Raw genomic sequence first — 19,206 nt, 5'->3', positions numbered from 1 at the left:
CCATTAAAGATAAGTTTCCTATTCCAGTCATTGATTATTTGCTAGATGAATTAAATGGAGCTATGTATTTCACCAAGTCACCAAATTCATATTATGGAGGAAGATATTTGTAAGACATCATTTCAAACTCATGAGGGTCATTATTGATGCATAGGAAATCATAAAATAGCAATACTTTTGGTATGCTACTATTTTTTTAGTATAATTTCCACTCATAAGAGGCCTTTCTTTTCTCTACAATGCACATTTCTCTCTGTGGTATTTTATCAAATGGTTTACAAATAACCTATTCGAATATTGAAATAGGAAGAATGCTTTTGAGAGGGGGGGGGGGGGGGGGGTGTGAATTAGAAGTATTGCATTTTGACCATTAAGACTTTTTAACTAAAAGTAGAATTATGAGAAACACATAAGCATCACCACATAACACTTGAGATTTTGGTAACCCAAAAACGCTCCAAAAATAAGAAGGTAAAACTGGGGTGGGGATGATACCCACAAAATCATTGCAGTAATAATATTTAACCACTTTTGATGGTATGCACTATTAAAGGCCTGCCCTATTAAAGGCTTTACACTGTATCAATAGTGACCTGGTTAAAGGATTTACAAACACTTTACATGAAGTGTCACCTTGTTAAAGGATTTAATCACCTATTTAAAGGATTTACAAAATAGATATTAAGCTAACCTATCACCATAGGGTTTTCATTCTAATACAATTGCTAGAGAGTATTAGATACAATAAACCTAATAGCTTACAATCCTTCATTTTTTGAATACAGGCACTTGATCTGCTTTCTCTAATCTTGATCCTCTGAGATCTAATACTCTTTACTCTAAAATAGTGTTCCTTCCATACCCTTGTACATTCACTTCTCTTTCTAATGAGAGTTTGTCTTCCTTATAAAGACATTTGAAGACTTAGGGTTAGGTATGGATCTACGATCCATATTGAATCTTTGCTTCCCGCTTATTCCTTGCACTTTTCTTATTGGTTGCATGCCTTAGATCCATTTTTCTTATTTGCTGCATGTAGATTGCATAGGAAATACAAAATATTCAATCTTATCATTTAATCCTTCAGGATTTTTCATATGTCAGCCATGAAAATGGTTTACATATGAATCAATGAAGTTACAAACTCATATGTACATTATGTGTTACTCAGCACTTGCTGATTCCAAATGCTCGACACTAATATCAAACTGGCTTACTCAGCTCCTATTATATTTTTGTATTGCTCAACATCATCTGTGACTCGGCACTTAAATATCACTCGACACCTAATCTTCACTCGACACTTGAAGACTACTCAACACATAAAGATCACTCGGCACCTGAAGTCTTTCCTGACTTGACTCATGTTGTGGCTCGGCATACATGGTGTACTCGACTCCAATATAGAAAGTGGTTAAGTGTATTGGCACTCAAGTGTCAAAAATCATTATGAGGTTAACAATCTCCCCCTTTGACATGAGTGACAAAAACACTTAACTGATCTTATGAGTACATTAAGTAATCTGCTTGGTATATACAGAGGTTTAAAAAAAAAATTTAATCAAAATTTGTGTAACTTAAAATATATATACCTCAAAATTATTGTAACTCGAAATAATTGTAACTCCCCCTGAGTTGGTTGTTTGTGCCATTATCTATATATCATGCTCGCCTTGGTTTCCTTGGATTTGTTTCCCCCATTCTCTCATTCCCCCATGCATCTTATAATATCTCCCCCTTTGTTAATAAGATATATATCTCCCCCTTTTTTGACACTTATGTCAAAGGATTTTAAGGGTTAAGACCATATTTCACCAAAAATGGGTTGTTTACCTCCATAATCATCCTAAGAGCTGCATCCCAATTATTCAAAGCAATTTCCAGTGACTTGTGCTGGATGGCAATCTCTGCAGCAAGATGAATAAGTCCATCTAAAGTAGAAAGATTGGGATCTTTCTTGAGAATAGTTTCTGCATAGACTTGTTCCTTATGGAGTATTCCAAATGTGGGGTAATGGAGGACTAGAGCTGTATCAGTTTTGCCTTGACATTGGCCTCATCTACTGTTAATACAACTATTTCTTTCTGAGTGTGAAGTGATTGAGCAAAATTCTTCTCACTTTGAGCTGGATCATTTGGTAGCTGCATCCTTGAGATATTTAAATTTCTCTCCAAGCTCAATATCTTTTGGCTTGTCTCCTATGTGAAGTATGAAAAGTCACACAACTTTTTGTACAATGAGAATATATTCTCAAGTACCTTTTTCACTTTGTCTATTAGCTTTGCCAATTCAACCTAGAAGAGTGCAATTTGACTTGATACTTGCTGATTTACTTTTCCTTGGAATTTCCTTTCAGACCATTCTATAAGTTTTGAATTTGTCTCTTGGTCTTCATTTGTCACTTGGTCAACAATATCTGATAATTTCTCTATGATATACTTTGACTCATCTGGTGAATGCAAACTGAAGGCATCCATAAATATGTCCTTAATCTCATGTAGTGTTTGCTTAATTTTATACTCCTTCCTAAGTATCTCTTGTCTCTTTCTCCTATTCAGTGCTTCCTGCACCTCATTGATTTGATAAATGGTTATTTTTTTTGAGTCATATCCTAGTATGACTATATCCTCATCTAATTTAGGGTCTCCATAGTGAAGTACCCTTGCAACTTTTGTAGTACTAGATCCAGGTGCAGATATTTGCAATGGCTGTTGTGAAGGGGTTCCTGAGCTAGGAAAATTTATCAATGTTTGTATTGCCTCTTTCTCTTTAGGGGTTTCCTCTATTTTCTCCTCCTACTATCTACTACCTTTATCAATTATGGTAATCTTAGGAAGTGCACCTTCTATTTGTGTTGTAGGATTAGATGTAATAGTCTGTCCTGTTTGTTCTGTTTCTTTTTCTACAGCTGCACTCGACTTCTATATTAAGGTGTCAACTATGCCTGATGAAATAATTGTGGGAATTTGAGGTTGACCACTAGTAGTTGTAGAGATGATGGAGGGTGGTTCTTGTGGATTCACCTTTTCTCTAACTGTGCTTTCTACTAGTTTGTGTAATTCATCCATACTAACAATACTGGATCTATACACAATCTTGCTTACTACGTAGATTGGTCAAGGATTATTTTGAGGTCTTCTACAGTTAATGGATTAATATTCTGACCAGAAGTGTTAGGAACATCTTTTTTAATTATAGTTTTCTATAGGTGTGATGGGTACATGAGGAGCGCTAGAGGGTGGAAATTGTGTGTCTTGCACACTTTGGTCTGGTTGCTGCTCTTGCTCAACTGTTGCCGTTACATCTTGTTCTTGCGTTTCTTCCTCCTCTCCATCTTTCTTTTCTTCTTCTCCATTCTCTACTACTATCTTCTCTTCTCTCCTTTTTCTTCTCTCATCTGGTGGAGCGGTAGCTTCTTCCTTGTATTCTTCTTGAAGAAAATCTTCAATCTTTTTGTACAAGTTTTTCCATGATTTCATTGTTCTTTTAACAATTTCTTCCATCTTGTTTTGGAGAATGAAGAATGCCCTGTACTTAGGTGTAAACCTAGTATTATGCCTTTTGACTGCTTTCTTTATTTTTTCCTTAGTCAAATCAGGCAATACGCTTGCTAGGGTTGATTCTGTCATCTCCTTCTCCATTTTAAAACAAAAATGCCATTTGTCTTCTACAATTTTAGACAGTTCTTTTGGAAATTGTCCATCTAGTTCAAGAGGAGTGTACTTGAACTATGCCATCATTTCATAAAATGTTTCCTCTATCCTATTCTATTCTTCTTTAGTAAACTTATTGAAATCAACTTTATTTAAGTTTCTTAAATCACCATTTCCAATCTTTTTACATAAAATATCAACTAAAAAATGGCTTACCTTTTCAGATTGATCTTCTTCATTAGTATCAGGTTGAGCCACATATCTTCTTCTTTTCCTTAGCTCGTCCTATGTTTCCATGATTGGTTTCTTCTTGGTAGCTTCCTCTTTAGCCTTTTTAGTGGAGGCCGTTGTTGCATCTTGGGTTGTTGGCTTTTGGGGTGATGGCATAGCAGTTTTCTTTGTTTTTTTCTGAACTAGAGGCTATTCTGTTGCCTTTCTTTTCTTTGACTCAGCTTCAATTGGTGCTTCCTTGGTTTCTTCTTCCTCTGCACCTTCCTCCTTGTCTTCACCTAGGCCTTGGGTCAATTCCATTGGGCCTTGTTCTTGTTCATCTTCATCATTATCATTGTCATCTTCATCTTCTTCTGCTTCAGCCTTAATTTCTTCACCAAATTTCTTTTTAATTTTCTTCAACAATTTTTCTTTCTTCTTTAATGTAGAGGCAGTCTTTAACTCCATATTTATCTTTAATCTTACCACATCATAAGTGCCAAAGTGTGGAGCATTTTTATCTGTTTCTTTTGCCAATAATGCTGTTATTGCTGCAGAAGCTTCATCTATATTGATTTCATATCCAAATGCCCTTAGCCATCTCACCCTTGGAATTACTTCTTGAATATAGGTAAAATCAATGTCAACTAAGAAGCATAAATTATTAGTATGTTTTTCCACTAAAGAAACTGGTATTCTTGATCTTTGCTTCATGGATTTCTTGAAATCCTCAAAATAACTTGTCATCAGTGTATCCAAATTTTCTCCCATCTATTCTATATATTCATTGATTTGGGCAATGATAGTTCTATCATTCCTCCATGTAACTTTTTCGAAAGAGGGAAACTCATTCTGAACATAAAAGAATATACAAACTAGAATTGCTCCAAATTTGCATTGAGCACCCTTTGTCCTTCTTATGGCAGCTAGGTTTTCAGTAATCTGTTGTAGTTGCAGTTCTGCAAGATCATAAGTATGATCCTTTTTCACCAATTTGTAACCTACATCTACTGCAATACATGGCACACTGTTGAGTCTACTGGATTGATAGAACTTATGAGTAATGACTCTAATAGCAAACTCAACTAGAGGATCCTAGATGGTGTGAATTGTCATTTCTCTTTTATTCCACTGAGCGCTAGTGTTCTTTTCAATAACCTCCTTCGATTCACTTCTCAAGCTTTTGAACCGATCTAGGGTAGGGTACCCAGTTACCCTATGTATGATTCCTTTGGTTAACTTGATGGGAATATCTTCCAACCAAAGACTTCCACCATGAATTTTTCTTAACACAAGTTTAACCCATTCTGTCTTGAATAAGGTGGGAAAGATCAAAACTCGGGTCAAACCCTTTCTTTCAACAATTTTGAATTCATCTTTTAAGACTCCATATACGCACAATTTCTCATAGGCTTGCCTTATTTCCATATCTCCTAGGGCTCCTATCTTACAATTGTAGCATCTTCTCACGTCTTGAACTATTACAACTATTTGAGGTATTTGGGAGAGAGCTCCGACTAGGTCATTTTTGTATGCAACTTCAGGGATGGGACAAAACTCAAGTTGCTTGACCTCATTGGACACTAACTAAACTTCAAACGACTCTTTCTCCTCAGTTTTCTTGGAACTTGATGCCATTTATGCAAACTAGGGTTTCCTTTTTACGAAATATGAAACTGCGTAGCTTGACACAAATGAAAATACCTCAAGATCGATGAAAATATGTTGAGAGATGTTGCAATCTGCTTGAAATGCTGGATTCTCTACTATGAAGTCACTCTGCTCTCTTTCTCTTCTTTGCTTCTTGATCACAATGAGGAAAACTAATTGGAATCGCGATAATATACCCTACTTTCATTGCATTAAATGCTCAACTGCCAACTCAGCTTCTGATGGATTTTAACATTACTCGGCTTGTACTACACTTCCACTTTACTCGACTTGGATTGGAGTTAACCAACTCGGCATTAGTTATCAACTCGATCGCTGTTAGGAACTCGACATGTGTTGGAGTTTAGCTCGGCATCCAAAGATAGCTTGGAAACATCATTTAGATTTTTTCTTGACATCTTGTCTCATGTAGATTTATACTTTGCATTGCTTCTTTGTCTTGGGATTGATGTGTGATATAACTTTGTATATCAGTCCCATATACATCTCATGCTTAATTTGATGAAGTGTGATCACTTGACCCATTGGGTGAAGTGATCCCTCCACTTGATGTGTTGCACTCATCTTTCCTTTTCCAAGTCTTACTCATTTTCCCCCTTATCTTTTTGACATCAATCTTTTCTTTACCATTATTTTCTTCAGTCTTGGGTGCCTCTGACCTTGTAGGATAGTTTCTGCTATTATGGCCAATTTTCAGACAACTAAAACATGTAGTTTGGCTCAACCATCTTTTATAGTTTCCCTTGAAATGTGTTCTTATGCAATTTTGGGGTGTATATCCATATTCCTGACAATAATGACAGCTATACCTAGTGTTATAATCCCAATGATAGTGACTTTCATTTCCTTTTGATTTTGCTGGTTGATTTGATGTCCACATAGGCTTTGATCTGAATTCAAATGCTCTATGTCCATACTTCTTGCAATTATGACAATGTCCAACAAATCTTTGAGTCCTTGTGACATTGGATCTACAATCTTGTGTTACATGTCCTTGCATGTTGCACTTGTGACAGTAACTCTTGCTCTTGGGTGTATTTGGCTGATTGAATCCCCTACTCGTACAAATATCAGTAGTATGTCTCTTTTTATTATAGTAATGACAAGTGGGTTTAGAATCCTTACCTTTTTCACTTCTTTTCTCAACACTCTTTGATGATTCTCCAACTTCAGTGCTATTTTATCCAAGTCCTGATGTATCATGGGTGGATTTTGGGGATTTCAGCAACTGTTCAAAATACTTGATGGCTTCACTTGACTTGTTGAGATTCTCTGCTACCTCTTTTTCTCTATTTAATTCATTCTTCAGTTGTTCATTCTGTATCTTCAAAGTAGAGATCTCAATATCTTTCATATTGAGTTCATGATGAAGGTTCATCATTTGGGCAAGTGTATCCATCTACATGTTTGAGATCCTTGTTAATTCATTACATTTTTCTTCAAGTCTGTTTGCAAGATTTCTTTTGTCATTTTCCATCATGACTTTTTCCTCAACTAATCTTTTCTTTTGTTCAATGATTTCACATAACATTATAGCCTGTGATTCATGTTCCATCTTGAGAGATCTTATCTCTTTTGCTTGAACTTTATTTTTCTCCATTAGTTCTACTATTGCTACATCAAACTCTTTGTTGTCTCCATTGGCACACAGCTTTGTCATATCAATCTCCTTATAGTTTATATCATTTTCAGCTATGGCTATATCCTTCCTTTTCTTTAAGGATTTTCTCAATTCCTCCCTTGCTTCCTCTACTTTGTGTAGAGCCAGTTGCACACCAATCACTTGATTGTCAATAATCTTCCCAAGTTTGAAGACTTCCATCTTTAGATCTTTTTCTCCAAGTTGTTAGACTTCTTCTTGTGAGAACCTTGCTCTGATACCAATTTTTGGAATATTCAAATAGGAAGAATGCTTCTGGGGGGGGGGGTGGGGGGGTGAATCAGAAGTACTGCATTTTGACCATTAAGACTTTTTAACTGAAAGTAGATTGCATGCATATGAACATATCAAACAATTATGAGAAACGCATAAGCATCACCACATAACACTTGAGATTTTGGTAACCCAGAAACCCTCTAGAAATAAGAAGGTAAAACTGGGGTGGGGATGATACCCACAAAATCATTGCAGTAATAATATTTAACCACTTCTGATGGTCTACCCTGTTAAAGGCCTGCCCTGTTAAAGGCTTTACACAATATCAATAGTGACCTGGTTAAAGGATTTACAAACACTTTACATGAAGTGTCACACTGTTAAAGGATTTAATCACCTATTTAAAGGATCTACAAAATAGCTATTAAGCTAACCTATCACCATAGGGTTTTCATTCTAATACAATTGCTAGAGAGTATTAGATACAATAAACCTAATAGCTTACAATCCTTTGTTTGCTGAATACAGGCACTTGATCCGCTTTCTCTAATCTTGATCCTTTGAGATCTAATACTCTTTACTCTAAAATAGTGCTCCTTCCATACCCTTGTACATCCACTTCTCTTCCTAATGAGAGTTCATCTTCCTTATAAAGACATTTGAAGACTTAGGGTTAGGTATGGATCTACGATCCATATTGAATCTTTGCTTTCCACTCATTCCTTGCACTTTTCTTATTGTTTGCATGCCTTCTCCATTTTTCTTATTGGCTGCATGTAGATTGCATAGGAAATACACAATATTCGATCTTATCATTTAATCCTTCGAGATTTGTCATATGTCGGCCATGAAAATGGTTTACATATGAATCAATGAAGTTACAAACTCATATGTACATTCTATGTTACTCGACACTTGCTGATTCCAGATGCTTGGCACTAATATCAAATTGGCTTACTCGGCTCTTGTTGCATTTCTATATTGCTCGGCATCATCTGTTTCTCAGCACTTAAATATCACTTGGCACTTGTATCATGCTTGACACCTAAAGTCATTCAGCACTTGAACTTCACTCGACACCTGATCTTCAGTCAACACTTGAAGTCTTTCCTGACTTGGCTCATATTGTTGCTCAACATACATGGTGTACTCAACTCTAATATAGAAAGTGGTTAAGTGTATTGGCAATCAAGTGTCAAAAACCATTATGAGGTTAACATAACCAAATTCCTACAACACACTCATTGCCTTCTACTCTATGTTGCTCTCACAAAATCCTTGAATAAAAATATCAAAAAAAGAAAAGACACTCAACTTCCAATTAAAAGTCAAAACTTACTTCTTTAATGGAATTTTGTCCCCAAATCAAAACTTGCAATCTAAGCCTTGTTCCATAATTGATATAGTGTAGAAAATTCCATTATATTTTAAACTTATTCTTGCAAGAATAACTTTAGTTTCTAATATGAAAAATAAAATCTAATACCATTTGATAATATGCAGCCCAAATAATGACTTAGGCTGTCAATACATGTCCAAGAATAGGCAGCCCGTTACTCACAAATGACATAAATTATGAAGCCCCGAAAAACCATAAATCATGGGACTTTTTCCAGATTTTCCAAAACTGATTTTAGCACTAAAATAGACTCTTTATATGGCATATAAATGTCTACTCATGTTGATAATATGCAGCCCATTATGTGCTGCTATAAACCACTTTCAAAATTGGAAATTCCAACTAAGTAGAATTGAATTCCAAGAAACATTTTCAAATTTTCTAAACTCAAATCTATCTTAAGACCATCGATTCCATTTCTCATATTAAAGTCATATTTTTCCAACTAAACATTGGTTCAGTGGAAATCATTATAATGAGTCCAAATTTGAAAACCAAATAAACACTTTCTGAATCATATTGCATTATGATCAAATTAAAATCAGCTTTGGAGTTTTCTTCAACATTCCAAATATAGCAAATAGAATGTTTATACTTTTTATTATTCCAAGTCTTATATGCACATATCAATTATCACAATGGAGAGATTGATTTCTCCTCCACACACCCAAAAAAATATCACTACAAAATCTTTTTAATCAAGAATATAAAATCAGTTTTGGTAGTTATCCAAAGTACTAAACCTAAAAACCAACTACCTCTTTCCATTCTTTTTGGGAATGTATGTCTCATTTCTTTTCATTTTGAATACTTTCCCAGTTACAAATTTTCATTTTTTTCCTATTACATAGTTATAGTTAATCATAAATAATGATTAAATATGATTTCCTCTCACTCTAGAGCTATACCAAATTTTTTGTGAATGTTGAGTTTGGTGTGCTCATTAATATTCTAATTTTTGGCGATGTCATTTGGTCTTGCCCATGCACCATCTATATTCCAAAGTTTTATGAATTCTATTGTTAAGTAGTTCTTGAGAAAGTTTGTGTTAGTGTTCTTTGATGATATATTGATTTATATCAATACTTGGGAAGAGCATTTTCAACATGTATAGTAAGCATTACAATTACTCGAAGATCATTAACTTTATGCTAAGTCATCCAATTTTTCTTTTGGTCTTAAGGAGGTGGAGTATTTAGGACACATAGTTTCGTATGTAGGAGTAAATGTGGACCCTAACAAAATTAAGGCTATCATGGAATGGCCTATTCCAAAAACCATTAAGAAGATGAGGGGCTTCTTGGGGTTGATGCAGTACTATAGAAGATTTGTGAAGAATTATGGTCATATAGCAGAAACCCTCACCACTCTATTGAAGAAGGATTCTTTTCATTTGAATGAATCCTCTAATGTAGCATCTGTACAATTGAAGGAGGCTATGTGTACAACTCTAGTGCTGCCACTCCAAACTTCACCAAGGAATTCATTGTGGAATGTGATGCTTTTGGAAATGGGATAGGAGTAGTTCTCATGCAAGAAGGTAGACCAATTACTTTTGAGAGTCATCAATTAAAGGGTAAAAATAATCTCAAACCTATTTATGAGAAGGAAATGCTAGCAATCTTTCATGCAGTTAAATAATGGAGGCCTTATTTAATGAGTCGACACTTCAAGGTTAAGACAATCATGATAGCCTAAAATATTTTTTTGGAACAAAGACTATCCTTTGAAGAGAAACAAAAATGGGTCACTAAGATGTTGGGTTATGAATTTGAGATTGTTTATAAGAAAGGGAAGGAAATTATTGCGGTCAATGCTCTTTTAGCTAGGAAGGATGAAAAATATGAAGCCTTATTATGTGCCCTTTCAATATTACAAGAAAATTGGGTGGTAGAGGCCAAAGAAGAATAGTAAAATGATGTTGCAACAAGTAGTCTCATCCAAAAATTAAAAAGTGATCCTATTAGTTTAGATAAGTTTTGTTTGAAGGGGGATATTCTTTGGTATAAAGAGTGCTTGTATCTCTACAATAATTCCACTCTTAAACACAAGATTCTCATAAAGTTGCATGAGTCCTTAGTGATTGTTCAGGATTTTTGAAGACATATCATTGGGTCAAGCAAGATTTTTGTGGGGAAGGGCTAAAAGGTGATGTTCAAAAATTTGTGGCTAAATGTTTAGTTTGTCAAATAAATAAGGGGGAGACAAATAAGCCACCAAGTTTCTTGCATCCCTTATCTATTCCTAGCCAGCATTGGGAAGAGGTGTCCATGGACTTCATCAAGGGGCTTCCTAAATCTAAAGGTCATAATGTCATCATGTTAGTAGTTGATGGCCTCACTAAATATGAAAATTACATTGCATTGTCACATCCTTTTACAAGTATAGTGGCAAAGAAATTCATGGAGAATATCCAAAAGCTACATGGTACACCTAAGGTTATTGTCAGTAATCATGATCTTATCTTTACCAGTCACTTTTGGAAACATTTATTCTCATGTTTTCTTATTCAATTGGCTCATAATTATTCATATCATCCTCAATCAAATCAGAAAATTAAGGTTGTTAATAAATTTTTGGAAGGATATATATGTTGTTTCACTTCAAACAAACAATCTCAATGGGTAGATTGGCTTCCACTTGCAAAATGGTGGTACAACACTTGTTTTCATAGCTCATAAAAAAGTCTCAATTTTTGGAACTTTATGGCTATCATCCTCCTTCCATCACATCATCATTATAGGTGTCACAAGAGTTTAGAGAGTAGAGGACCACTTGTTTCATCAACAATAGGTACTTTCAAGACTCAAGGAGAATTTAGCTATGGCACAAAATCGATTGAAATAGTAGGCAAAGCAACACCATAGTGAAAGAAATTTTAAAGTTCGGGATTGGGTATTCTTAAGATTGCAGCCTTATAAATAAATCTCAATGAAGAAAAAAAAAAGTAATGATAATTTGTCTCCAAGATATTATAGTCCATACCAAAGCATGCAAAAGATTAGTAGTGCTTCCTACAAGAGAAAGTTGCCACCAACAACAATGATACATCCATTTTTTCATGTTTCTTGTTTGAAGAAGGTAATTGGGTAGAATATTCCTACTCAAATAGTACTACCAAAGCTTGATGAAGAAGGAAGAATAATTTTGGAGCCATAATGCATTCTTAAAACACACACAAAGAAGATGAGGAATAGAACCCTCACACAGAATCCCATCCAATGGAAGAATTTACTAGTTGAAGAAGCCACATGGGAGGATGAGGAGTTCATTCCAAAGAATCTAAACTTGGTTAGCATTGAGGACAATGATTCTTTGAAGAAAGGAACCATATTATTTCCTTAATATTGGTGTACTTAGGGTTATGTATAGTCGCTAGTGACTATCTTAACCCTTAATTAAGTCATGTTATTATTATTATATTATGATTTAGTTAGGTAGGTCAGCCTAAGTGTTATATAGGGGTGTGTCTTTTTGTTCTAAGGATAATTAGGTATATATAGGAGGATGTGAGTCTTATTTCAGAAACATATTGTAAAGTGTGTTCTTATTGGAGATATTTGGAGGTTGCCCCCTCGAAATGGCCTATTATTCTCACATATTATCAAGTATTTTAAGAATATTTCATGTTATCCTCTTCCATTTTGTAAGTTATTCCATTACAACTAATGCTCAAAAACTCAAATGAAAAAGTAACGATATCACCTTAGCACAAATCAAGATGGTCCACCATGGATGCAAGATGCAATATGAGACCTACTAAGATTCTAAATCACCAATATGAAATATGAAATATGCAAGAAGATTCCAAGAAGAAAAGTGGCAACATAACAATATCTCCAAGTATATTCCTTATGAAAGAATGAGGAGAGAGCCTCCTTTTAAAGAGAATTGGATGGTCAAGATTAAATCTTAATGGATCCATGTGATCATGTCTTTTAAGAGGAAAATGAGTGGATGAGATTAAGAGGCAAAAGAATGAGTGGTTGAGATAAAGAGGAAAAAGTCTCTTTTAAATGTAAATATTCTACTCATTGGAAAGTGCACCAAGTGTGAAAGGATTTTTTTATTATAAAAATTTAGAAAAGTGATTTTCATGTGCACTTAGCATAAAGGAGTCTTTTAATTCAATTAAAATGGAGAAAGTTATTTTAATTAAATAAACCTAGGATAAAGTGGTCAAACTTTAGGATATACTCAAATAAATGATTATGTGATGATTTGATCAAGGATTTAAATGAATAATTAATTATATAAAATTAATTTAATACATAGAAATGGTCTAGTAATTTAATTCAATCTTTAATAGAGGGGACTTATATTTTATTAGACCAATTTTGGGTGATTGCAATAAGTACTATAGTCTATACATTGAACAAGGTACAAGTCAAAAATGGAATTGGTAAGAGACATTAAAATTCTTGGTATGGTCAAAATCTTAGTGTGAATTATTTAAAAGTCTTTGGTAGTAGTGTTTACATCAAGAGAGATGGCTTCACTAAAAAGTTTGATTTGCGAAAAATGGGAAATGGAATTTCCTAGGCCATTCTGCAAAGAGTAAGGCATATAATTATTTGAATATGAGAACTAACAATATGATTGAAAGTTCCAATGTAAAGGTTGATAAATTTAAAAATACATCTCAAGTGAATGACAATTTAAATGAGAAAGAAATAGAGATAGGTTAAGACATGATATATATTCAACTGGAAGCACAAGAATATGTTGCCTAATTCAATGAAGAAAACATAGAGTTGTAATCAGTGATAGAAGAAGAACAAGAAAGAGTTGAACCATTAATGCCAAGGTATGTGATATTGAATGATTATGATAATAAAATTATTGGAGATAAGAATGAAAATGTGAATATAGGAAGGAAAATTAGAGAAATTGCATGCTTGATTCCTAAGATAGAACCAATATTAGTTAATGAAGATTTAAAGATTGATAACTAGGTTAAAGCTATAGAAGATGAACTTGATTAGATCAATGATAATGAAAAATGGACATTGGTGCCCAACCTAGATAACAAGAATGTCATCTATAGAAAGTGGGTCTTCAAGAACAAATTGAATAAGGATGTAAAAGTTTTGAGGAACAAATAATATTAGTGTCTAAAGATTATACTCAAGAAGATGGTTTGGATTATGGTGAAAATTTTGCACCAGTGGCTAGACTTTAACCTATAAGGATATTACTTTGATATTCTAGTTACAAAAAATTTAATGTTTTCTAGGTGGATGTGGAATCTATCTTTTCAAATGTGTTAGCAACAGTTTTTAACCCCCTACCCACTCCCCCCCCCCCCATCCACAATTTTCCACTTTCCAACCCAAATTATCTTCAAGTCACCCTTTTTCTACCTATTCTAAAACCACAACCCACATCATTGTATTGTCACTCATTCTACTAAAATGGTCTTAGTGTTTCATGTTCCTATGACCCAACAACCTTGTCACTTAGTTATTTTTATAAAGTTGATAAATCACTCAATGTCATTTTTCTAAAGTTGATAAATTTTGACAATAACTATGCATAACTAGATTAATTTCTATACTTTGCAATTCTTCTAATTGTCAATTGTTCATATAAAGGGTAACTGCACATATATCAAATTGCATTATATCTTGCATCACATAACATTACTTTGCATAGCATTTTCCATCATTCACATTACACACTAACTTCACAATTGAAGTTCTTTATATATACCAAAGATATTCATAAATTCTTCCTTAGTCGGCTCACATATCATCCTTAGAGTTGGCTCATCAAGAATTAATAATTAAAACAATTATTCAAGTCATTTAACTCATTCTACTAACATGCTTTGTTCTGCACTATGAAACCACTGCATCACTATTTCTTTCATAACTTGAACTTGGTTACTCGTGTAGACATGCACACTGGTATGCATCATCAGGATGACATAATGCATCTCTAGTTAACCATGCAAGAGAATATTCCAAGGGAATATTTTGCTATCAATAAATCTTGTCGTGCTACTATAACATTGTCTAATACTTAGACAATTTTCCTTCACAAATAATCATGGCTAAATTGCAAAAAAAATGTTGCCATAAATGACAACCACATATCTCACCATTATTTGATTGATTGGTCATATTTCCAACAATACTCCCCCATAGGAATATCATCAACATTTATGATTTCAAAAATATCTCCCTTTGGCATTAATGGCAACATAGATGAAAAACATTTAGTTCCAAAAATACCAACTATAAAAGATTGTTAACCTTACTTTTCTAATCCTCTTCACCAATCACATTCAAATCCTCTTCATCAATCATTCTCCCCCATTGATATACCTAAATGTACTTTATATCAAACTATTCTTCATGCTATAATCTCTCCCCCATTGACATAAATGTGAAAGGTTTCAACAATTATCAAACTCTTCAACAACTATGTTTGACTTTCTCAAGTGTCCAAAGACACTATTAAAAAATAACACCAAAAAAGAATCCTAGATGAATCTATCCATCATAAATACTCCCCCACATAGGAAGCATTAGCATTTAGTCTAGACATACAATAGTGCTTTGTTACATTGGACTGATGCACTCTTGCATCATCTATTCTAATGTAGGAAAGGGCATAACCCCTAGCATACCTCACAAATACTCAAAAGTCTCTTTGGGAAGAGGATTAGTGAAAATATCTACAATCTACTGATTGGTGCTTGCATAATCCAATCTAATTTCCTTTTCTACAACTTTCTCTTTCAACAAGTGATACTTGATAGAAATTTTCTTAGTCTTAGAATGAAACACTGGATCCTTAGACTTATTTACTATGCTTGTGTTGTCATAATGTATGACAACAGGTTCAGTGAATTCTATCCTTATATTCTTCAGCATCTGCTTCATCCAAATAACTTGATTACAATTGTTTGCTATTGCAACATATTCTACTTCCACTTTACTTTGTGAGATATAGTCTTACTTCTTTCTTAGCCAAGAAACTAATATTTCTCCAAGAAAGAAGGCACCACCATTGGTTCTCTTTCTACCATCCATACTGCATTCCCAATCAGCATCAATACAAACATATAAAGTGAAAACATTAGATCTATCATACCACAATCTAAACTCTAGTGTTCCTTTCAAATATCTAAATATCCTTTTTGTTGGAATTACAATAGGAAAGGTAAACTATGAGAGGGTGGTGGGGTGGGGGGGTGAATCAGTGCTTTAAAATTTAACCCATAAAAACATTTACCATATATCCATCTTAGAATTCAATAAGTAAATTGAAATAGCTTGTAAAGAATATAAATCTAAAGTATGTAAACAAGTAAGCATTCACACATATATGACATAGGATATGATTACCCAAAAATCATCCAATGAGAAGGTAAAACTAGGGTGGGGATGACACCCACACATCTTCACTAGTGCAGTAATAAAGTGTATCCAATTAAGGTTACAATGTTTGATAATGAAACATGATCTACCCTGTGAAAGGTCTGCCCTGTTAAAATCTTACAAAGACTGTTAGGTTTTACCCCATTAAAGGATTTCAACACCCTATTAGAAGTGTGCCTAATTAAAGGACTTCAACTCACAATTAAGCAAACACCTTGTTAGAGGATTTCAATACAACATATTGGGAATACTCTGTTAAGAGATTTGACTCATTCACCCATTAGAATGTCTCAACAATGATCTTGTGATTAGCACTGTATTTCTTGATGTCAGATCACCTCTGTACTAATGTGTACTTGATCCTTCTTGATTAGATGTCTCTCTAGTATTCACTATTTCCTTTCTATGTTCTCCTTTAACTAATTTTGCAATGTAATTTAGATCATAATATTTTGGCCACAATAAATGTCCTATTTGCACATGCAAACTCTCCTTCTCTTTCCTTCTCTTGATTTAAAAAATTTAGGGTTTTATCCTGTAAGAAGACCTAGGTAACTTAGGAGTAGGTATGAATCAAAGGTTGTGATTCATCCATATTGCCACTTAAACCTTCCCTTTATCTGATTGGATGCATGTAATAAATATGGATTCACATATAAGATTTTTTCTTATCAACAAAATATCACAATTCAATCCTTAAGTCAGCCCAAAAATAGTCTACATAGTAGTTTGTGAGAATACAAACAACTATGTCAAAACTTTGTTACTCGACATCTAAAGTCCCTGATGCTTGACACTAACTATGTCTTCAATACTGTCACTCGACATCTAAATGATTTGGAATGCACTACTTTCTTGACACTTGAATCACTTAGAACATACTATCTACTCGACACTTGAGTGACTCAACACTCACTATTTACTTAGCATACTCTAGCTTATATGTTGTGCTCTACATATGTTACTTGTTCAGCATGAAATAAGTAAACGACTCTCACTTGTTAAAACCAATCTAAGATTAAAAATTTTGACTACTACATAATGTGCTTCTCTAGGATCTGCTTGAAATAGTGAAACAATTCCAACTGCATTTTCTATATCCGACCTTGTGTGAGTCAGATATTTCAATCCTTTGATCATAGATCTATACTTCTTCTACTCAACAATAGGTGTCTCATCCTTTGTAGGTAACTTGTGTCCAATTACCATAGGTGTTCCAATTGGTTTACATGTTTCCAAACCAAACCTTTTCAGTAAATCTTTGAAATACTTAGTATGAGAAATAAAGATTCCTTCTTTATCCTACATGATCTATAATCCTAGAAAATATTTCATTTCTCGTATCATTCTCATTTCAACCTCCTTCATTTCTTTTGTAAAGTTGTCACTTTCATCATCATTTCCTCCAAATATGATATCATCAACAAATATTATCAAACTCATCAATCCAATCATCAATTTATTTCTAATAGAGATTACTATCTGCAATACCTTTGCTATATCCAAGCTTTGTGAAATGCTTGTCCAACCTTGCATACAAGTTTTGGGTTCTTTCTTTAAGCCATATAATGCTTTCTTCAATCTGCATACTATGTCCTTGTCATTTGTTAAAGGACAACCTTTAGGCTATTCTATGTATAACTCTTCTTCAAGTTCTCAATTCAAGAATGCTGACTTGACATCCGTTTGATACACTTTGAATTTCTTATATGTTGCATATGCTAAGAATAACCTTACTACTTCTATTCTTGCCATAGGAGCTTAGGTTTCATTAGAGTCTATTCATTTTTGCTATGAGTAACCTTTACATACCAATATTTCCTTTGTCCTTACAACTTCACCTTGTTCATTCATCTTGTTCCTGAATACCCATTTTGTTCCTATCACATTCTTGTGTGCTAGTCTGGGAACCAATTCACATATCTTATTCTACACTATCTGATCTAATTTCATCTGATCTAATTCCTCTTTCATAGCTTGCTTCCAATAGTCAATTACATGCTTCATCTACATTATTTGGTTCAAACTGAGATATCAAACATAGTTCTTCATTGATTCTACTTCTTTTCATTACACCTTTATCTCTACTTTTGATGATCTACTCAGGTGGATGATTCTTTGTCATATTTTTACCCAAAGTAGGAGTTGTTATCTCAACTCTTAACTTTATTAAAGGTTCCAAGCTTTGTTCCTACCTTAGCTACCCTTCATTTTGGAAATCATTTTTAGTCTCAAAGAATACTTCACCATTCCTTGGTTTAGTAACAACACTCTCATCATCTAAATTGTAGTCAACTATTCTTTCTTGTATCCTAAATTTTACATAAACTCTTACATTTGCACTTTCCATTATGGTCTTAGTTATCAGATTATAACATCTATAAGCCATTCTTTTCAATGAATAACCAAGAAACATATCTCCATCACTTCTAGCATCTAACTTACCAATATAATTATCTCATTTGACATAACATTTACTACCAAAAATTCTGAAATACTTAGGTGAGTGAGCAGACCACAATTCATAAGGGGTCTTGTTTATGTCTTTTTGTACTCTATTCATAGTGTAGACTTCTCTATTCACAACTTGTCTCCAAAAAATCTTGGATACATCATTCTTAGCTAACATAGCTCTTGCTACTTCTATTACTAACCTATTTCTTCTCTCTTCTCTGCCATTCTAGTCAGGAGTTCTTAGAGCTAATAACTATCTTTTGATTCCATTAGCTTCACAAAAGATGTTAACTCATTTGAAGTAAACTCTCCTCCTTTATCTGATCTTGAACATTTAATGTTCATCCTCGATTCATTCTCAAATCTATTCTTGAATATCTTAAACTTTTCAAATGCCTTAGACTTTTCTTTAAGAAATGCAACCCACATCATTCTAGAAAAATCATTAACTAAAATCATGAAATACCTTTCACCATAGAATCTTTTAGTCTTTTTAGGACCACTAAGATCTATATGTACAATCTCCATTTTTTCTATAGTAGTAAACTACTTTAT

This window comes from Cupressus sempervirens, chromosome 11 (assembly GCF_028749045.1).
Source record: "Cupressus sempervirens isolate cs-2001-9-10 chromosome 11, ASM2874904v1, whole genome shotgun sequence".
NCBI classification, from domain to species: Eukaryota; Viridiplantae; Streptophyta; class Pinopsida; order Cupressales; family Cupressaceae; genus Cupressus; species Cupressus sempervirens.
The sequence above is the reverse complement of the archived record's forward strand: the minus strand, read 5'-3'. Positions refer to the sequence as shown.